Raw genomic sequence first — 22,804 nt, 5'->3', positions numbered from 1 at the left:
ACGTCGCTGTCCCCACTGGGCTCGTGCTTGCCATGCTGGCTCCGCCTGACGTGGGAGCCTGCTGGGCTCCAGCCTCTCGCCTGCTTCCTCTGGGTGCAAGCACGGCTGCCAGGGCTATGGGGGAAGCCCACCATCTGCCAGCAGACGGCTCCTTGGCCAAAAAAATCAACCCCAGCACCTCCTTGCAGCACTGCACGTGTAGGATACAAAGCCCTTAATTCTCAGCCCTTTATTGTTTAAAAAAAATCTCACCCCAACTAAACCAGTGTTATGGGGAGGCAAACAGAAAGCCTTCCACACACCCAGTCCCCCAAGGAAGAGCCTTCAAACCAGGCTTTGCATTGCGACAGCACTGAGCCGGGGCTCTGCGGGTCCAGAACTGGGGCCTTCTGCCAGGAGCGGCCTTTCCTGCGCCACGGGGTCTGCTGGTGCTAGCACCCCAGCCCGATTCCTGCTCCTGCACAAGCCGGGGCTGTTCTGGAGTTAAAAGGCGAACGGTGTAAGAGTGACCCATGGTAACGTGTGCATTTGGTTCCCCTCATCTCTCCTTGGACGCTTCCAACCCTGCAGTCGCTCTTCTCCTCTGCGTCTTTGGCACTAGAAACTCTGCTTCGCACGATTTACACGTGTACTATTTGATGCCTTACGAAGCACATAAAATATGATCTGACAAGACCCCTCAGCAGGGAAGGATTCTGCACAACGTCTTCAGGCACTAATTCAATTTCAGGGCTCTTCTTCCATTAAAATGGGGGCCTGATGCCACCAAAAAGCCTTGACTGAATTATAACTTTGTACTTCTCTTAGGGCATTTTTTCCCCTTTAAGCAGTGAGGTTTTATGCTGAACTGAAAACGAGCCTAAGAAGTCTAAGAAACGCAGTTACGCTCAGACTTGGGTTTGTTTGCTTTGGAAAGCAGGAAACATTCTGGCGCCAAGATCGTAAGTGCTAACTCCAGGTACATCCCTGAGTAATGGATAGTTATTATACTGGGGAAATTATTTTCCAATAAACGCTGAGTTTTCTCCTTCTGACTATTCTCTTTCTATTTGCCAGTGGGTCGGTGTTTCTCTTCCTGTGAGTTAATGGTGTTAACATGTGGGATGAAGCTTGGGATTTCAGTTTCTGAGAATTTTTGACAACTGGTTTTTATGCCCTGCGTCCGTCAGCGTAACGCGCAATGAAGTCCACGGGTGTCGAGCAGCTCTGAACTCTTCTTCCATGCAACAGCCCCCACCAGGATTTCAAGAGCAGTTACTGTTTTCTATCAAACACGGTATTGGCATTTCTCATAACTGGATTATTGAGTAGACTCCCACGGCTCTTAGGCAGCTTTCTCTGACTATCATGGAAATCCTTCTTCATCCACAGTTTATTGCCCAGAATGGGTCTGAATAAATATTTTTCGCCAGTCTCCCTGGCATGGGCATCAAGCCACCAGCTGCTACCTCTCTTTCAAAATGCCCTGTGTCCTTTGCTCCTGGATAAAGCACTAAGGCCAGGTTGCGAGCTGTGCGGCTCCCGCTGTGCTGTGCCGTGGCACTGCAGAGCACAGCCTGACAACACCTGGGCGCTGATGGTCAACCAAGTGTCCAGCTTCCCGCTACTGAGCCACCTTCAGCCACCCGCGGAGCATCGCCATCTGTTGCTCACGCTCCGGCGACATCTCGAGGTGCCGGCTGAGATCAAGAGTGCACCCTGCCAGAGGCTGAACGTGCAGAGGCCCCAGCGTGCTGCGTAGACGACACAAAGGAAAGGCTTGCCTGGATGTGACCGGGGGGTGGGGTGAGGGCCCCGTTGGCTCAGTTGTGCAGCCTCAGCCACTGCAGGAGGCCTTTCCGAGCCAGGCGGACACCACGCGGGCAAGCCCCTCCGGTTCCACGGTGGTTTCTCCTGGAGGTTGTTTGCATGTGGATGTCCGCAAGGGCCTCTCTGTTGGACCAAGCCAGCTGGTCCCAACAGGGTCCCTGAGTGGTGGTGCATGCAGGCGCAAGACTGGTGCCAAGGGCCTCTGCCACAGCCACTGCTTTGCACTTCAGAGTAGACAAGCTTGATGAAGGCACCAGGGAAGGCGAGGAAGGACCGTCCCTGTAGCAGTCTCCTAGACCTTGGCTTGCCACAGGAGAGTGGAAAAGATGCTCCTACGCTGACGAGCTCCACTCTGAGCTGGCGGGACCTTTCCTCGCTGCCTGCCATGCTGTATGGGGAGCATCATAGATTCATAGATGTTAGGGTCGGAAGGGACCTCAATAGATCATCGAGTCCGACCCCCTGCATAAGCAGGAAAGAGTGCTGGGTCTAGATGACCCCAGCTAGATACTCCTCTAACCTCCTCTTGAAGACCCCCAGGGTAGGGGAGAGCACCACCTCCCTTGGGAGCCCGTCCCAGACCTTGGCCACTCGAACTGTGAAGAAGTTCTTCCTAATGTCCAGTCTAAATCTGCTCTCTGCTAGCTTGTGGCCATTGTTTCTTGTAACCCCCGGGGGCGCCTTGGTGAATAAAACCTCACCAATTCCCTTCTGTGCCCCCGTGATGAACTTAAAGGCAGCCACAAGGTTGCCTCTCAACCTTCTCTTGCGGAGGCTGAAGAGGTCCAGGTGCCCCAGGCTCTCCTCATAGGGCTTGGCCTGCAATCCCCTAACCATACGAGTGGCCCTTCTCTGGACCCTCTCCAGGTTATCCGCATCCTTCTTGAAGTGCGGCGCCCAGAATTGCACGCAGTACTCCAACTGCGGTCTGACCAGCGCCCGATAGAGGGGAAGTATCACCACCCTGGACCTATTCGTCATGCATCTGCTGATGCACGATAAAGTGCCATTGGCTTTTCTGATGGCTTCGTCACACTGCCGACTCATGTTCAACTTGGAGTCCACTAGGACTCCAAGATCCCTTTCCACCTCTGTGCCACCCAGCAGGTCATTCCCTAGGCTGTAGGTGTGCTGGACATTTTTCCTCCCTAGGTGCAGCACTTTGCATTTCTCCTTGTTGAACTGCATCCTGTTGTTTTCTGCCCACTTGTCCAACCTGTCCAGGTCTGCTTGCAGCTGTTCCCTGCCCTCCGGCGTGTCCACTTCTCCCCAGTTTTGTGTCCTTCCAGCTCACACTCTGGAGGGGTGCTGAGCATGCCCAGCACTTCCCAGCTGCTGCAGGCTTCATCCTGACTCCAGCTAGGGCTTCCTCAGCCCCAGCCTAGAGCCCAAAGGCAGGCGGGAGGGTTGGAGTTGCAGACTGGGCAGATGTGTATGGTGCTGTGCCCGTAAGCGTGTCTCCCACGGGCAGAGGATGCACACAATAGCAGCTGCAGGTTCCGCTTGCCACGAGGCTCCTGTTTCATGGGAGTGGAGGCGGTTGGGATGCTTCTGTAGCTGCTTTGCTGGGTTGTTACTGCTCTGTGAGACCCTGCTAGGTGCCCAGGCCTCCGGCATGCACCAGCCATGTATTTGTTTAAATAACACAGATCCTTATCAAGGAGAGACGATGACTGGCAAGAGGAACAGTGTTCACGCAGCCCAGGCCTGGTGGTAATGAGTGCCCAGGTCACTAGCAGAGGAATTTGATTTCTAAATCAAACTGTAATACTGGATGCTTAAATTGCTGAGACTGACATTTTTCTGTGAAACCAAACTCAATCCATGGGGAAAAGACTGCAGACGTGATTTCTATCAGAAGCTGATCGTTGGGCGCTTACTAAGAGAGCGCTGGATTAAACCGGCAGCCTTCGGTATCGATGTGCAGTCAGTACAGCGCAGCGACCTCTCAGGGTAGGGCCCGGGGTTCAACACGACTCCTTGCCATGAGCCGTGCCGGGACTGGCTCCTTCCTACAAAACCGAGAAGGCAGACCGTGCCGGGCGCACGAAGCATGTCTTTGACACGTGACATCTGCCGCAGCAAGCTCCTGATGAACAGTGAAACCTGCACGAGCATCCGCTACGGCCCCCTGCACCCCTCACTGGTGTGGACCACCAAGCCTGGGCAGCACAGAGCCTGCGGGCTGGGGCTGGGGCTGGGCAGGGTGGGAGAAGGGGCAGGGGGGAAGAGGAAGGGAAGGAGCAGCCAGACTCCTGAGGTTTCAGCACCTGCAACACAGCAGGAAGGACAGTGCCGGGTCTTGTGCTGGTGCTGAAAGAGGAAGAATAACGAGTGATAGTAATTAGCTCAGAGCACAGGGCTGGCCTTTTGTGCTGCACTGCTCGCCGGGTCATTTGTGGCTGCAGCGAAATTACTAGTATCAATACCTGTCTTCCAGATAATAACAAAGAGCTTGTTACAGCAAGGATGGCAGGCACTATTCAGGAGGGCTAAAGGGAGAGGAGCCGGGAACTGGAAGCAGGGAAGAGAAAGGGAGGGGAGAAGCTGGGTGCTGAGACAGTCAGGGATGGGACGTGTTCCCCCAGGGGACCGATTGCAGAGCAGACGCCCTGGCTGCATGGGAGTCAGGAGCCTGGGAGGAGCCTCTACTGATGCTGAAGCAGGCTCCAGCGCTTCACCCTGTGCGTGCCGGGGCCAGACGGTGCAACGGGCCCCCACAGCGCGACAACGGAGACGCTTTCTCCCTGCCTCCATCTCAAACTAGAGCTGCTCAGATGGTCAAAGGACCTCCCTTCCCCCCACAAATGCACCCTGAAACGCCTACATGAATCTTTCCCAACTGAAAGTGCCAGTTCACGCGCCCATCACTGCTGAGGTCGGGTCCTTCGGTGGACGCGCCCACTCCAGCACAGACAGCCAGGGTGACATGACACCGTACTTAGATCCCACGCAAGGATGGACTCCGCTGGCTGATGGCACAGGGGCAAGGGCTGCCTGCTGTGGAAGCACTTGGACAGTGGGGCACAAAGATGTTTGCAAATCCCCCCCGCTGCCTGGACCCTCCACAACAACTCAAGCAACACTGGACTTCTGGGACATCACTTGAGCCGTGTTAGCCAGCCCCCCACAGGGGGACGTGGTGCTGAGCGACTCCCCAGGCCTGCCCCACAGCAGGCTGATGACTCCTGGGTAACACAGATGTCCCGGGAAGGGTCTCACCCGCCAAGCAAAGGGTTACGCTCGCAACAAACATTATTAACAAGGAACGGTTCAGCCAGCTCTAATTGAAACTCAGCAGCATCACCACTGTCTATCCATCACTGTCGCGGCGGCTGGCACGCCGCTCCCGACAGCGTGCTGTGCCATGCCCGACTTCCAGCCACGCTGCGCCGGTCCCTTTGTTTGGAGTAATAAAGCTAATGGCTACAGTGACATTATGCATTCTTCCCTCTGTTGTTGTTTTGATGCCTGTAAAATTTGACTTACAGTTAAAAGCCACCAGGAGCTGCTTGCCCAAAGCCGCACACGCAGGCAGGTCACAGGTGGTGGTTGGTATTAAGGCAGACTCTAGCTCCCTGCGTAGCCAAAGGTTTCTTGCTGGGGCCCTTTGTCACAGCATCCCTGTGCTACGAGGCTACCCCATAGCACCTGCGAGTACAGCCCAGACGTAAGAAACCCTTGCAAGAGATAACGGAGCGTAGGAAACCGCTGCTGCGTCCGCTGGAACGCAGAACCAGGGCCACGCTGTGCTACTGGAGGAGACCGATGAGCTCAGAGAAATATTGGAAAACAATATGGAAATCATATTCTTCATAATTGCCATTCTGGATGTTGTCGTCTCTAGTAAGGCACCAGGCATCCACAGATACAGGGCTAATAACTGCTCAGGACTACCGTGCCTGCTTCAAAGAAAGGTTTTTCACTATCAAAAGGCAACAACTCAATTTTTCTCACGACGGCAGACGTTATACAGGAGAGTCAGCAACTGAAGTGTGCCCATAACAGACTCGGTGATTTACTGTCAGGACAGAGTGTTTACACACGGACACGGTCAGTTTGGGCAGACAGGTCCTGGGGTGCGACAGTGGCGGCTGCGAGCTGCTTCACAAGTCTGCAAACGCTTCCAATGCAATCAGCCGTTGGACGGCGGGGCAGCAGTAGGCTGCCCTCAGTGACCCCTGATCTGAGAGTCCGGGTGGGATTTCAGTGCTGCGCAGGCCTTTGCACAAGATGTCTTGCACCGCTCTACCACGAGTCCACGTGACCCGAGTCCACTTCCTGAGCCCTGGGCCCCAGAAGCCTGCTCCAGCTGGGCAAACAACAGTGCCCCGCCTGTGGCAGAACGGCATCTCTGTCTCTTCCCAAACTCTGCTATCGGGCGGGTGACCGATCTGACAGTTTGGTTACCAGGGTCACAGCAGAGGGCAGACACCCCAGGCCCCGTTGGCTTCAGGTAACCCGGAGTTGTAACCTGAGCTGGATACATTCCTGAGGGAGGGGGAAACCTGCTCCCTCTGTCTACATGACTGGCCTCACACACCTGGGTGGGGGCTTAAACTCCCTATTGTTTTAAGCAATATCATGATGACTGGGAGGGGGCTAGAGACCCTGCCAGTATACCCAGCAACTAGTGATGCATTTCAAATTGGTTGGCTGGCAGCCAAGAGCTGCTGGCCTTCACTGGATCAGGTAAATGAGGTCATAAGGCCTATATAAGTTAAGGACTGCCCAGGAAGCAGGGCAGCAGCCATAATGACGACTCTCAGAGAAGCTGGACCATCTGAAACTCGCTCTCTGTCTTGAAACTCATGGTCAGTGAACTGCTTGCCTCCAGAGGGAATCTCCACCTGCCTCTGGATGATACTTGTGAGTAAGCTACTTGAGAGCTAACTAGGTATATAGCTTGCAGTAACTCAGATGCGGGATCAAAGACTACCATGCCATTGTTTGCTCTAAGTTATTTCTCTGATATTTCTCTACCCAGTACCCTACTCCTTGTAACCAATAGCGTTCTCCTCTGTCCCTAGTGTAGAAGACTTATTGGGAGAGGGTCTAAATTATGCCTTGGTTCGGCTGACTAAGGGAGACCACTATTTGTGCTTCTGACTGAGGGAAGCACCCCAAGTTCTTGCACTGAGTCAAGTACCCCTCAAGGACTACTAGTCCTGCGTTTCCCAGGGGGCACCGGGCCAGGATCAGTCCAGACCCTGGGTGGTGGCGGCGTTACCCCCAGGCTTGCGGGTGTGCTCCAGGAAGGGGGCGGCCGGATGTGAGGCTCCCCCAGGGTGGCACGCGGAGCCTGGAAGGTGGGCAGGTGCAGTGAGGTGGGTGGCCCGAGTGGGATTTCAGTGCTGCGCAGGCCTTTGCACAAGGTGCCTTGCACCGTTCTACCACGAGTCCACGTGACCTGCCACTTCCTGAGCCCTGGGCCCCGGGAGCCTGCTCAGCTGAGCAAACAACAGTGCCCCGTCTCTGGGGGAAGCACAGCAGTGGGAATTAATGCGCTGTAACAGAGGTGCAGAACCTTCTCCAACATGCGCGATTGATCCAGGTAAGACATAACGAGGGCCTGCTTAGCCAAACGGTGTTGGTTCCTTTTGGTCCACATTCATTTTCAGGTGATCTATGCCATTTGCCTGAGTGGTACAGAAAGATGGGGAAAGCCCTGGCCACAGGGTTAAAAAACGTTGCAGGGAGCCGGGTGGGAGACTGTCCCACAAACGCATTGCCACATCCAAGTCTAACCACAGGAAGAAAGGGGGAAAGAAAGAGAAGACCCTAAAAATAAATGTTGTGCAACAAGTGGCATAGGTCAGCAGAAAGGTACAACTGCTGCAAACTCAATCCAGTGTCTGAGAGCATGTCTTTGCTTTCATTTGCTTTTAGTTGTAATATTTCTGATGCAGCAGTCAGTCCAGTGGGCAAAGGGAGCAAATGATGCCTGCCCGTCAGGCTAAAGGTCAGATGGGTCCCCAAGCACACGCTTCTGGGAGGAGGGAGATGGCCGGAGAAAGGAGAAGGGTGATGCTCAGACACTACAGTCTCGATGAAGCCTCTCCGTGAGCACACAAAGCTGGTTTTGGGAGCCTGATGTTGCCCTTCCTGCATTTGGGGCTGCTTGTGGAGTAGAGGCCAGGACCTAATAGTACGTGCTGCACAGAAGCCAGCAGGTCGGCGCATCACGGAGACTGGCTGAGCCCACAGTGAAGAAGCAGCATCTGGCCCCGCCGAGGCGAGCGCGCACTTGCCATGTCTCCGCGTGACAGAACCCGATCCCCCCTCGCGTGCTGAGGGGGAAATGCCCCGGAGCAGTGGAGCCATCCTCATCCCAAGCCAGCGTGCAAGAGGGGAGAATCGGACCCACCAGGTTTGCACGAGTTCACAGAAAACATAGCAAAGCAGGAGCACGAGAGAGCACGTCTCTGGTCACTGGTCCCCAGAGCGCCATTTACATGACGTGGACGAACGACTTCCTCCCCTGCAGGAGTGGGGGCAGAAACCTAGGTGATTGCGGGGCTGCCTCCCAGCCCTATACCCCAGGGGACTCCTGGCCCACTGAAGCCAGCAGCAGCTTTTGCCATTTACTTCCGCGGAGCCAGGATTTCACCCCCTGGGACGAATTCTCTTCTGACACGACTCCTTTGAAGTCCAGACAGCTCTGCCAGCAGAGGACCTGAGCTGCTGAAAGCAGAGTGCATGTCACACGATGATTGACATCCTCTTTTGTGCAGGAAGTCTGGGGGAAAACAGTGCAATATTTAAATCAGTGGCAGAAGAAAAGCACCTTGTAACCTGTAATAAGAACAAAGTATTTGAGATGACACCAAAGGTCACTGCCGAGATAACAGTGCTAGCACGGTGATGGGAAGGATAAGCCAGCATCGCTCAGAAGGACTGAACTAATCAGGAGAATGAGATCTGACTTACTGCCAAATGAGACGAGAAGCAGCCCCCAGCATGAGGTTGTGCGGGTGCCCATCAGAGAGCCGCCGCTCTGCCGGGGCAAATCCGGCCCCAAGCCCACTCGCACGGCCCTTCCCAGAATGCTCCTTCCTCCCATGGCGCGGGGGGACGTGTTTCGCAAAGTCCAAGAAGAGTCAGCTCCCCTTTCCCTGTCTCCGTGCTAGAGCCAAGGCTAAGTAAACGCCTCTGAGCAGAAAAACACATCCAGGTGCCGCTTCGACCAAAGCTCGCCGAAGCGTGAAATGATCCCTCTTACTCTGTCGCTCTGCAGCCGCTAGCACCCTTACGTAAGCCAAGCCGCTCCCTGACGCGGGCGGGCTGCAAGCCCCAGGATGGCATGACACTTGGGTTCAACAAAGGAACCAGGTCCAGCGCAGCCGAGCCCCTCCATCTCCAGGGCACCAGAGGCAATCCAGGCGTGTTGCTCCTTTCTGGAGGTAAATCCAAAGCAGGTCGGCACTGAGATGGCCATGTGGGCTCCTAGGGCAGTGGATTTAAAGGGGGCAGAGAGAAATGGCTGAGATGCTCTCCAGCCCTGTGCGCACCTGGCAGAGCTCTTCCTCTTTTGGGAACTGCTTAGGGTTTATCCTCTGTCAAGGAGGCTCTGCAAGATGCAAAACTCCCCCTTGACTGGAGCATCTCCCCTTTGGTGATTGCTCCATTGTGGGGTTCAGCTCGTGCCCAGCACCAGATTTTCCCCTCCAGCCGCTAGAGTTTGCTTGCTGTGGGCTGGGTGCGCAGGAGCTCACGGGAGCACCTGAAGGACACTCGCCTGCGCGCAAAGCCTGTGCAAGACCCAGTCGCTGCATCGGGCCCCCAGCTCTGGCCAGGACATAAGGCTACTTTACCAGTGTCCAGGAGTTCCCTTGGGGCAGCAAGCACCCCAGAGTGGATGCAACCGTCCTGCACTTCCCTGCATGCTGGCCCAGGTGGGAGCACCCCGGCTGCAATGCCCAGACACTACAATAGCCCCAGGCTATCTGGGCAGCTCTGAGAGGGCTCCACGCTGCTCCCGGGGTGGAACAAATCCCAGGGGCAGCAGGTAGCTGCCTTCACCTTCCCCTCCCCTCCCATCCCAGCGCAGTGGAGCAGGGGATTTGGCTGTGCAGCTCCATCAGCCGCTGAGCATCTCCCTCTTCTCCTGTGCGGTTTCAAATTGCTTTTGCTGGCTCTGAATCCGAGTCAGGCTCAACGTGGGGTGTTTTGGTAGCAGGCTCCCTTTCTGCCAAACTCAAGTCATACGTGTAACCAATAAAGACCAATTAATTTCACTAATTAATCTATTAGCTTCCTCCTGAAATAAGCTTCCAAACCTTAATTAGACCATTGTAAGAAACTCAGCCCTGGAAACAAGTCAGCTAGGAATACATTCACTCTCCTTCTTTGCCAAAACCCAGAAAGACTCCAGGAAACAGGCAGGAATACACCACGAGAGCTCGTGAGAAGAGAGGCTTTACCGGAAGAGGCACGATGTGATTCATGCGCAAAACCCAAACCCACCATCTGCTTAGCCCAGGCCCCACAAAAACGAGGCAACAGACACGACTGTCAAGGAGGGAACAGAAGACTTCCGAGATGCCAGGAAGTGAAGAGAGATTTCAATATAAATCTTTAGACCATAAGAAGAGGAGGGGGGAGCTTTGGGAAATTTCTGTCTGTAGCGTTTTGTATTTACGTAGGGATTCAGGATGATGTATTTATAATGTAAATAGGCCACTCCGTGCTGAAGACTGTAATGGAGGCGGATGGTGGGCCGGTCACGCCGGGAAGCTTGCGGATGTTGGAGCGCTTTTGTCTTTGTTCCTTTTAAGCCGCTGTGCCTGGGTGTGGGCGCCTTTTCTCATTCATTTGAATCTTAAGCTTGCCCTTGTAGGTGAGCAGCAACTGCAAAAGGCACAGGCTGCAAAATGCACTGGACAAAGTATCTGGTGCTTTCTGACAACCGTCCCTGTTGCATAAACTACCGGCCAGCGGTAATGCAGAAAGCGTTTGCCTCCTTGCTTTTTAGAGTCGTTGCCCCAAGCACTGTGTTTTGTGCCTGCCTGCGTGTCCCTCACGCCTGTCCCAGGCAGTTATGATAACCTGGAGATTTGGGGTCGGGTGGGCTGGCTGGGAAACCGTCTCCCGGTTCAGCTTGCATTTGGAGATGAAAGCAAAACTACTAGTATCACTTTGAGCCAGGGCAGCCAGTGGGACCTGGGCATTTGGATGTAATCATTAGCAAGAGTGATTAAGCGCTGCTGAGTATCTACCTGAGCATAAAGGGAGCTTGGTGAAAGACCCCAAATCCACTGGGGGATTGTTGTGTTGTGGGGTCAAATCCAAGGCAAGAGAACCAGGCAGAGGAAGTGCTACCGGGGAGCAAGGAAAAGGAGGCAAAAGAACAAGAGACGGGACCAGTTGTACTGGGCAGGGTGGCGTTTGAGAGGCCTGGGCTGTGCTGCATTTAGGGGAAGGCATCCTTGTTTCCTGGGGTGCCGTGATAGCCTTGTAAAGGGGCCTATGCTGTGCTGCATAACACCAGCACGGTCAGGCGTACCAACACGATTCACAAGAGAAGCCCAGAGGTTTCAAATAGGAATCCACCCTGCCAAAAACATGCCGGCCTCTTGCGATCTCGCTGAGCTCTCCGTCACAAAAGAGTTCCTCCATTGCTTTTCCACAGGCAAAGCGCTGGCATTTTCCGAGGAGGGGCCTCGCATCCAAAAAGGCCGAGAACCACAGAAGTAAAGAAATTAACTCCCTTGCTCCAAATTCAGGGCATCTCACCTGCCTTGTCTACTTTTTGGCCAGATAACAAAGCTGCTTTAATGAGCCGCCCCACAATGGTATTCAGATTATAGCACGTAGCGAGCCGCGGTTAGAAAACCAGGCGGCTCCTTTCCGGTCGCCTAGTGCACGCTGCCCGCGAGGCTCGCCTGCCCCGAGCGCGGCGCGTGCTGGCTGTTAGAAAGTCGGCAAGTGCGGTTCCCGAGCTCCCTCCTGCTCTGCTCGCAGAGGCACGCGGTGGCACCACAGACAAAGTGGCACCATCTGGCAGCTATTAGCAAGCAGTGGCGGCGGAGGTGAAGCTTCCCGCGTTCGCTCGCTTCCGGCAGACGCTCTATAACTCATCCAGCGCTCTCTGACATTGGTGTTTCTATCTTTTATTTCCTGAGCAAGCTGAAATCGTCTTTAAGGAGTCCAAGAAATACAGCCTGAGCGAAATTATACGCTCTCTCAATAAAAACGGTCTATTTGACAAATAATATAGACTATCATAAAACAAGAGAAGCAAAGAGCTGGTGGTTCTGTTCTCAATGAAGGGCTTTAATTTCCTCTGCATTTCCGTAGAGATATTGTGCCCGTGCGGTAATGGTTACTGGGATGTTAAGTTTCATTAGCAGGAAAGGACCGAACTGTATTTCCGGCGGGGATATACGGTGCTGAGTGCTCGGGGGCTGCTTCACTTATCAGTGCGCGCTACAAATAAATAACAAAAACGGGCCGAGCAAGCGAGCGAACAGAGCCGTTTGCAGCGTTGGAAGCGGGTTTGTGGTGCACCCCTTCCCTGCTGACAGGAACCTCTGTTGAGGCATTTAGTGCTCATTTGAAATGATGGGTAGGTTCTTAATGGAGTCAGCAGTAAACATACATTTCACTACCATGCTTAATTTTCTTTTACTTATTTATTTATTCCTTTTATTGCCGGGCAATCTGGAGCCTATTAGGACTTCTGCGGCTGTGCACGGGGGCAGAAGTGCCCAGGCCGGCTGCGGGCACACTTCGTGCAGGGCATGCAGGATGGTAGGAGCTTGGATGCCCACCTGCACACAGGGCGCCGTGACTCAACGCTACTGGAGAGCCGCTGGCTGCAGGCAGGGACCCGAAGTGCCACTGAATTCCCTCTCCCGCTCGGACACGGCGTTTCCAGGTTCCAAGAGGGCTTGTGGAGGCCAGGCACAGAGAGAGGGCCTAAGCCTGCTGGGTGCAGAGGACACGCATCCCACGCAGGGTTTAGGGTGCTCAGCCCCTCATGAGCCCTAACCCCAGGCGGGTTCCTGCCCACGCCCTGCACCACGCTGTGCAGCATGTGGGAGAACGCGCGGGGGCGGGCGGGCTGGAGAAGGGGCATGCCGAGGGTGGCATCGTGGGCAGAGCAGAGACGCAGGCAGCCCCCAGCCAGAGACAGGCAGAGGTGCTGGGTCAGGTGAGGACAGGCTCGGGAAAACGAGGACAAGCAGCTTGCGCCTGACACGAGGGAGCCAGAGGAGGGGCGGCCCGCTCAGAGCAAGGGGCCGGGAAAGCAGCAGGGCTACGGGCAGGTACCAGGTGAGCGAGGCCCACAGCACCTTGTGAACAGGGGAAGAGGGAGGTCCTTTTCCTTCCCACTTCCTGCGAATCGTGATGCAAGCGGACCCCGCTCCAAGTCCGCCAGCGCGGAAGGGTCTTGGACACCGGAGGCCACCCGACCTCAGCAGGGCCAGCGCTCCAGGCTGCGTAATCCTCCGCTCGCTGAGGAGTCGGGAGTGAAAAACCTCCTCACTCCTAATGAACCTGAGGAAGTCACACAACGGGAATATAAAGCTCATGGAGATCAAAGCCTCGCTCAATGGGCAGAATGCGGAACAGCCGTGTGCGCCTGCCTCTAAATCATTAAAATATATTTAAATGAACCCAAAAAATATTAAAATCAGACTCTACGGGGCTTTATTGCAAACATAGGTTATTTCAGCAGCTGCAGACCACCCAAGGGTGGCTGCAGGCACTTAACTTAACCTCCTGCCTCACAGCTCATTGAAGACCATGTAATAGATAATGAATTCTCAGCCTCTTTTTCTTTTTTCCCTAATTATGCCTAAGTTTAGCATGCTACATTGCCTTACCTGAATCAACACACACGTTATAGCCTTGTTGGCACTACATCCACTGAGGAAGCACGCTAGGCAATTTGCCCAGGGCTATTAGCTCGCCGTCTCCTCAGCGATCTGCAGACTTATGATGGCAGCGCCTCCTCAAGCCAGGTGTGCCGCTGTATCCCGCACTCGTCCCGGAGCGAGGAGAGGGGGACACAGCCCAGTTGGCCCTTGCTTGCACTTGGGAATTGCTGGTGTAGTGCCGGGGGTCACGGAGCTGCACAGGACTCAGGCGAGAGCTCCTCAGCTTGCGCTCAGTTTTCCCAGGCAGAGAAGCTGTCTCTGCCTTGGGACCTGTCCCAGGTCCGGCCGCCCATGCGCACGGCCCAGCCGTCGTTCGTATGGCTACAGCTTAATCCTTCCAAAACCCAGAGGGTGTTGCACAAAGGCCAAGAGAGCCAGGAGTGTCTGTGCAGGGAGCTCCCCTCTTCCACCTCGCTGAGCATGGGACCTGTGGCATTGCTGCGGTGGCCAGGGCAGGGAAGACCCTTTAGGATCATAGGAAAGTCATGGAGGGACCTCGCAAGTCATTTAGTCCAGGCCCCTGCTCATGGCAGGATCATCCCTGGCTAAACCACAGAGCCCGCGTGGGTGAGGGGCGTCTCCTCCTGGGCGCAGGCGCGCTGCGATGGCTAGCAGGGCAAGGACCGCTGGTTCTGGTACTCAGCCCTGTCCATTTGTCCTGCTCTCCCGCCAGCCGTGCTTCCCCAGCAGCACGCTCCCTTGGACCTTGGCGTCTCACGTTTGCTTCCTCCTCGACAAGCCAGTTGTCACCAGAATTGTTTTCCCCCTGCCTTGCTCTGTGCTAGAAACCAAGGCAATGCCTCGCTCTACCTGACTGCACCACACAGCAGGTAGCAGCAGACTGCAGTACTGTGGCTCTATGATAGCAGAAATTGCACGGAGCCTTTTATTTATTGCCTGCCTGCAGTTCTGCAACCCGCTGCCCCCCAGCAAGCCTACTACAGGCTGGTGTCCTGGGCAGATTTAGGACTGAAGGGCTTGGGATGCTTTCAGCTATGAAAAAGTGATCTTCTGAAGAGCTGCAGTAGTCCCGTACATCCTGCTGCCCAGGTGTCCTTCTCTTTTAAGCTAGAGAAGGCCCATGGCGCTGCGATGGACGGCAGAAGGCAGCTGCTCAGCCCGTCTCGAGCGAGAGTAGCATGCGTCTGTCTAGCAGGATTGCAGTTTCCTGGTGGCCATTTCCAGGGAGAGACTGACGGGAAGGTCCGTCATTCACAGCGTTTCCTACTCGTGTGCTGGGACGCCACGGAAAACGTTATGCTTAGCAGCCAAGCCGGGGAGCTGGACGGGGTCAAACCCAGCTGGGCAGCGCTGGTACTTTTCCAGAGTTGCTTCATTTCTTCTAGGCCCCGCGTTTCGCTCGGCATCATTGTATTTATTTACTGCTCGCGCTGCCATCTCGGCAGCAGAGAGACGTTCTGCGGCAAATGGAAAAGCTCCCAATTAAAAGCGTGCGGCACGCTGAAATGTCAGGGAAGTCTGGAGTGCTACGGTAAAAGCGGTCACCTCTTGTCCTCAATTTCTGCTGCTTCCATCACCCTGGGCATTGTGTTTGTGCTGGCAAGGCCCAGTTTAACCCCTGTCTGCAATCTAATAAATGTGCATGGGGGAAGCATACATAATCCTTCTTCAGTGTCTTAGGGAGCCAGCGCTGGCAGTGAAAAAAGTGCTGCTGCTGCTGCTGCTGCTGTGCGGACAGACCTGCTGGCTGCAATAAATGCCACTGTGCCCAAGGCCTGGGGCGGGCAGCGCAGAGCTCTGGGCCGGAGACTTCCTGGAAATGCCCCTTCCCCTCCCGTGGGGGTGACCCCACGCAGGAGAGGGCCAACACCACGTGCCCCAGCTCATGCCACCACCTCCAATTCTTCCCCGAGTAGCTGAGCTGGCTTCTGTGCTCCGCAGCTACTTGTCCCCCAACCTCAGAAGCTGGGGGCGCTGGTGTGGGCAGCATCCCTGCTGGAAGGGGCAGTGCTGCCCAGGGGCCCTGGGCAATGTTGTGTTCAGAGCCCCCTCCCTGGGCTTCCTAGCAGGGGACCTGCACACAGCCCTGCGGGCTGTTTCTGCACTGACCCTGGAGGCCTGTGGGTGCAACCGGGGTTCGAATCATGGGGGAACTCGAGGGGACTGAGCACCGCCATGAGAGACGAGAACCCCCCGCCCCGTGCCTTTCGAAGCAGCCCTTTCGGCTGCCACCGCTGCAGGCCCCCCCCAAGAGTCTAAGCGTATTCGAACCCTGGGCGCAACCCAGCTGAACCCCCTTCCTACCCCTGCCGTGCCCCTCCACCGGAGCGGGAGCTGCAGGCAGCCCCACCTCGGGGGCTCTGGGAGGGGCAGGGTGCCCCTCGCGAGTGCACGGCCAGGTGCGCACCGTGCACGCCTGCCATCCCGGCCCTGCTCCAGCGTACGGATGGACTCGGGTCCATTCCCTACTGAGCAGCTTCCCCCCCTTCCAGCAGGGACGGTGGCCTCCCCAGTGCTGAAGAGAGGGGAAGAATCGCTGCCCTCGATCTGCGGCAGCGCTCCTGCCCGTGCAGCCCAGGATGCCGCTGGCCTTCTTGGCACCAGGAGCACGCTGCTAACTCAAGTCCAGCTTACTGCCCGCTGTAACCCCAGGCCCTTTTCTGCAGAGCTGCTGCTCAGTCAGTCAGTCCCCAGCATGTCCCCAGCCTGCTATCAATGTTGTGGGCGAGGGTTTAAAACGAAGGCAGAGCCTCTGTCCTCGACTTCAGACAAGTCTTTCAGCAACACAACAGAACACAGGTTTCAGTACACAGCACAGACTGGGGGAAGGCTTGCATTAGATGTAACCTTTTGGAAGTCAAAACGTATCCTAAATATAGGTGATGAGGGAGGGGCTGATAATTTCCTAGGACATGCATAATTACTGCAATTCAGGATGTTAAAAATGCAAAATTAGGACTAATCAGTGGGTGTTTATGATCTGTGTCTATAATGTGAATACAGCTAATAGGAGTAATTACATTCCTCTTAATTCTCAGAATTGATCATCTTTTGGTTGAAGAGGACTCCAGTGAAACAATAAAACAGATTAGCCATGTATTGGGCTAAGCCTGTATGCTGTGGGTTTGGTATTGTAGAGCTAATTTCTCCTTTAAAGGATAGAAACAGTTATTATCCGGCTTTGCTTATATTTCTCTCTTAATGGTGAAGCACCTATTATCTGGCTGCGCTTGTACAGCGATGTTACCCACGCCGCGGTGGAGCTGGAGCACGCGCGAGCTGATCATCAGCTACACAACAGCTCCACCACTAGGCCAAGGCGCGGCCCTGCCAGGAGGCGCTTCGGACGTTTCTCTCTTGGTAGTAAAAACTGAGAACGTAACTGCACCTCGGCTCGCACGGCACGGCATGCCACGGCTTCCCGCGGGCACAGTACACCTCCCACCTCCTCTGTCGAATGCTGCGGTTCTCAACCTTTTTAGACTCAAGACACCCCTCGTTAGACTGAAGGCCCCCGTGGTAAATGCCAGCTCTGAGCTTTCGCTCATTTTTCGACTACAGAAAAATATTAGAGCAGTTCTTCTGGTGCAAAGAATGCAGAAAGACCACAGCGGGGCCGGGTGTTTTGACACCATGAATCCCTGTTTGAAATCTCTGGGTTTCCCTTGTGAAGCATGTGTAGGTGTTTGCACTAGCGCAGCTACCAGTGCTAGTATTGTGTGACGCCCTGCAGCATCCTGAAAAGGATCTCGCCGCACCCCAGGGTGCCATGGCACCTGGTCGAGAATCACTGCCGAAAGGGACCACAATTGCTGCTTCTCTCAAATGTTTGGCAGCAGAAATTGGAGTGGAAGGCGAGTCCAGCTGGGCAACGAGGACGTATGCTGAACGTATGACCTGCTGGCTAATGTGCAATGCCCCTCAGTGCAATTAATCATTCCATTTTACCAAACAAATGTCCACGTGCTAAAAAAAACAAAAAAACCCCAGCATACAGGACCATAAAATACTTGGGTGGACTGAGGCTCTTTTTTTAGCAGGAAAAGCTCCCGCCTACCTGTGGATCTGGCAATGAACGTGTTAATTGCCAGCCTCCTGCGGCAAACCTAGACTCTCTTCTGCAAGACGGGACTCAGGGGTGAGGCCGACCCGTGTTTAATACCGAAACCAACGCCCAAGGGCATGGCCAACATTGTTTGCTTTATAAGCTGCTATTACTTCCAAGCATCCCTCGTCCCTCGGTTGTAAAAATATTACACAGCTTTGTCCCACGCCCCGGGGCCTGGAGCTGCCTGGCTGCTTTTCATTCCTTGTGACGCTGATTGTAAGAAGTAGTCCTGGTCGAACCAGTATTGACAGACAGCATTTGTGGTGCGAAGAGCCCCTTTCGGCGACAGGACGGCCTGCAAACCAGTGCTGCCTCCTTAGATGTTCACCAACGTGTTTCAACAGCAAGATTTCCTGCTGGAGGACGCACACGCGCTCTTCCCTTTGATGGCTGCGTGGCCCCCACGGTCCGTCACCAACGCTCCCTGCCACCTGGCAAGACGACACAAAGCATTTGAAACCAGAGCCTGCCGAACAGCGCCGATCACACACGCGCTGCGGGGATCGATCGCCCCTCGTGCTCAGCTCCTCAGACTTGCTGCACTCTCGCCCCAGAGCTATCTGCAACCTCACACAGGGCGAAATCCACCTTGATGTCCAGGCCCAGCACAAGCTCTGAGCAAGGCTTGATCCCACTCAAATCGACTCTGAACCGAAGCTCTCTGTCCATCTTGGGCAACAGGCATCACTGAGGACAGTGGGCACGGACGTTGGGGTTTCGGTGGCGCGCGACTGCTGCCCGTGGCTCAGGCTGGGATACGGTGCACTGTGGGAAAGGCGCAGCCGGGGAAGATGGAGCGTCTGGGGAGACCAAACCTCCACCTTCAGGAGTGCCGGGGAGAGAAGGGCTTGCCCTGACACTCAGCCCCGAGCAACGCCTGTGACCTTCTGGGGGACCTGCCCATTCAATATGTGCGTTCGGATTGATGTTATGAAGCTATCACTAGGAAAACGGGTGTATCACGAATGCCACCGCCAACATGCTCCTCTTCCTGATGAGGCTTCCCGCTTGTATCCGTCCAGACCAGGGGCAATAGAGAGCACTTCGCTTTGACCACCGGGCTTTGATCAGCAAAGGAGAAGTTCAGGGCATGGCTGGGGCAGAAGGGCCGCTGTCCTGCCTCTCAGGAGCAGGGAAAGGAAAAGAGTAAAAAAGCAGTGGAGGCAGGGGAGGGGAAGAGATGAGCTGGCTCTCGTAGCAGGATGAGCAGACTGGTTCTGTTGTAGGACTGATCGAGTCACAAGACAAATCATGAGCCGCCTGCCTGAATACAGACATCCAGGAGAAGAGCGAGGCAGAGAGGAAGGGAATTGGGCTTAGGAAATTTGGTTTTCAATGGCCTGTCTTGTCTCTGCTTTACCTCCTAAGTACGAAGCAGTGGTGTCTTCCAAAACCCTGTGCAAAGCATATCTGCCCAGGGCTACCACTTCTACCTATTAAAAGGCTCCTGAAAAGCCAAACTGAAAACCTCAGATGAGCTTCTAGGAGGATGTCCCATAGCTGGGGGGGCATTATAGAAATTGGGACTTTGAACAGGCAGTTGGGCTGCGGGATCTAGGTCTCGGGATAGGGGCTAGACAGAGGGTCAAGCAGGTAGAGGGACAGTGCCTGGACTCGTCAGAGGCTTAAACCACCGAAGGGTCCAGGAGCTGAGTCCTTGGCAGCAGGCTCATCACGGGCCAAGAGGGGGCCCTGATGCACTTGAGTCAGATTTTGGTATAAACTCCATGGATAAAAGCTCAAAGGAAAAATCACTATCTATCGCTCTCAGCTGGTATCCAAGGGAAGCGATGGGGTGGACCACGCTTCGTTTGCATGTCAGCTACCCACCATCCCACCCCGAAAGAGCTGGTCGGTTCTTGTTCCAATTCATCTAATCGAGGCATGCTGGGTTAGAGGAACAGACTGATCCTCAGCGTAGCGCGAAAGGGCAATACGAATGAAGCTAAACACAGGGAAGGGGTGACCCCAAAGCAGCGCTCAGTCTTGCACAGCTGGGTGATGGTGCTCAACTTCTCTTCCTTTCCCCCGTTCGATGCACTCCAAGAGGCAAGGACCTGGTCTGGCTGTTGCTTTCCAACTAAAAGAGCCAGCAGCTTGAGGAAGGGGCATGGGCTGCTAGCAGTCTCCAGCTGAAGTAATCTGATTTAACTTGATCTACTGAGAGGTCGCAGTGTACAGGTTCCTTGGAGAGGCGACAAGACCTGTGCGGACAGCTGCCCTGGACCGATCCCTCAGCCAGGAGCAGGCCCCTGACGGAAGATGGAGACAGCGCGCAGCAGGCGCCGGAGCGCATCAAGATGGGGCGAGAGGCTTCCTGCGAGTCGCTGGGGCTGCCGACCAGGTCAGTCGAGCACTTCAGTTCCTCGGGCCCGTCACGTTGTGGTAAAGCGCGTGCGGCGGTGATCCAGGAGGGCTCTGCTTTGCTTTGTTTCCCTAGCCAGGAAGTCAGGACTCATGCCCAGCCTGGTGGCCAGGACTGTAGACTTGGCCCCTTGTTTCTGCCAGCACACCTGGCAGAGAACCGCACAAGAAATCAATGAAAGCTTTGTGACCAACTTCACTGGGAACAGGATAGTCCTGTTATAACGGCATTGTGTAGTACTCGTTCCCCTGCCTGCCAGCTTTTTAATGTCATATGTATTTGTTTTATTCTTGCTTTGTCTTGCTGAATTCCTCTTTCTCCTTACGAAACATGAAAAAAAAATCTCCCCAAAGGAGGGACTGCACTTTGAGACTGATGTAATCTCATTACACTGCACTACTTTATTACTTGCTATGCTGCGATCAAGTTAATGAGCTGTTCCTAAAGTTTGATGCATTGACTTGTTATTGAATAATGCTGTGTGTCATTTTGATTGCACCTTGCTTTCATTCACTATAATATTACATGGCGGGGGGGAGCAACCAATTCAGGCCAGACTCTGGATCTGAAGTTCCTCCATATCGGAGCTGTGGGTAGCCCCGTTCAGGTTCCAGCTCATTCCCAGCTCAGGGCATTTCAGAAGAAGCTAGACAAAGTGAGAGTCATTGTAAAATGGCTTTCAAAAATCAGGATATCACAGGCTCCTAGAGCAGTAGGGCTACAACGGGGAGTTTAGGAGCCATCTAATGCAACCCCCCATCTTCCTGACCTTCTTCAGCCATACAAATCCACTGCCTATCCATCCTATACAAATCCATATTAGCAACACTACACAGTTGACCCTGACAAAACCACAAGACATAACACCGTAATCTGCCACAGGTAAAGCAGGGAGACTACTGCAGCCAACACCCTGCTGCGGGAAAGGTTGTTACTATACCCTCAAGAGAGCCAAGGAAGAGGGCCAAGCCCTCTGCTACAGCGGAAGGCAGAAAGCCCCTTACCCCCGTACTTATCACACCATGGGGTACAATTTATTCCGGACCCCAAACGCAGCGCTGGTCTGACCCTGAGCGGACGGGCAAGACCTTCCAGCCAAGAACCTCTGGGTCTGAGCACCAGCAGGAACGCTGGAGCCCGGTCACAATCCCCAACCCTGGAGGAAGCCAACACCCAATGCCTCTGAGGAAGGCTTAAAAAGGTGAGAAATACTCATGAGAAATTACTGGTACATCTACGCCTAGATCATGCCCTCTTCTTGGACACCTCCAATGACGAAGAGCCCACGGCTTCCCTAGGGGTCTGTCCCACTGCCTCCCTGCTCTCACAGTGAAGACGTTTTTCCTGATACTCAATCTAAGCCTACTTGCTGCGACTTCAAGCCACTGGTCCATGTCCTAGTCTCTGCAGCAAGAGAGCAAAGGTGCTTTCCCTTGTCACATAGGTGAAGACTGCTGCCATGTCCCCTCTTCAGCACCTTTTCCACAAGTGGCACACGCCTAGCTCCTTCAGTCTCTCCTTGAATGGCTTGTCTTCCAAGCCCTGCATCATTTTGTTGCCTGCCTCTGGACCCTCTCCAACTTCCCCATATCCTTTTTAAAATGCAGAACCCAGACCAGCACACAGTACTCCAGATGAGGCCTAACCAGTGCCAAGTATAGAGAAAGGAGCCCTCACCTCCTGTCTTGCATCTAATGCTCCTATTGATGCACCCCAAACCCACATTTGACTCTTGCACAGCTGCAGAGCAGCACAGCAGGGCAAGGGCAGGGGCAGGGGCGCGGAGAGCCAGGCCAGAGGGGGCCCTGCCTAGGGAAGCCTTAGGGTCCAAGACAATAGGGCCCACTGCCTTCAGGGGGTTATATGGTGCCTGCTGTGACTAAGTGCACTGATGCTCACAGTAACATTCATTTGGGGGAAGGAAATGTCAGCAAAGGCCCTGGATCAACAGGGAACAGGAAGTAAAGAACACGGGGCAAAATCTGTGTATGTCCCAGAAAAGAGCCTGCACTTTTAAATCGCAATCACAGCGAAGTCTCCGCCACAGACCAGGCGCTGCTCCTGAACACCGCATGCCAGGGGCCCAGCCTCTCGCTTCTCCAGGCCCGCCGGGCTGCTGCGGTGAAGGTGACGCCAGCAGCCTTCCTCCTCGCTGGTCTGCTCCTGCCTGTACAACTTTGCTGGAGCTGAAATCTGCTGTCTGCGTGGTCACGCTGAAAACTACTTTGGGTACCTCCGGAAGAATCCATCTGGCTCCTCTGAAGCGGTGGGAACGAGGAAGGAAGCGGGGACACTCTTGCACTGTGCACCAGGCAGATGAGCGCTGGGCTTGGGAAGACAGATGCTGCGTGCCGTCAACGGAAGATCCTGTCTCCATCCAAAGAGCCGTTTCTGCCATCCGAGATGCAGTAACAGCACCAAACACTTTCAAAAGCCTGCCCAAATATACATCTTCTGTTAGCTCACCACCCCTTTAGGAGTCAGCACGCGCTGTGTTTCTGAACTAATGGACACTCGCTCCAGAAGGACACCTGAGAGTCTCGCAGTGACACCTGCACAAAGGCAGGGAAACCTGCTGACGGGAGTGGGCCGACTCCCGATTCTCACAGGCCGGACTGTGAGCGGCCAAGGAAAGCCTCTGCCTTGTCTCACAGCATCCCAGTTAATCGAGACACC

General features: G+C 54.7%; 1 long non-coding RNA gene across 1 annotated transcript in view; it reads right to left on the bottom strand.

Annotated features, from left to right (window-relative positions):
- LOC109286202 (uncharacterized) overlaps positions 1-22,804 on the bottom strand; it is a 226,871-nt gene that overhangs the window by 109,112 nt on the left and 94,955 nt on the right. The gene's annotated exons all lie outside the window — the stretch shown is intronic.

The sequence above is a fragment of the Alligator mississippiensis genome, chromosome 12 (genome assembly GCF_030867095.1).
Source record: "Alligator mississippiensis isolate rAllMis1 chromosome 12, rAllMis1, whole genome shotgun sequence".
Lineage (NCBI taxonomy): Eukaryota > Metazoa > Chordata > Crocodylia > Alligatoridae > Alligator > Alligator mississippiensis.
Note: the sequence above shows the minus strand (reverse complement) of the source record. Positions and strands in the feature narration are given on the sequence as shown.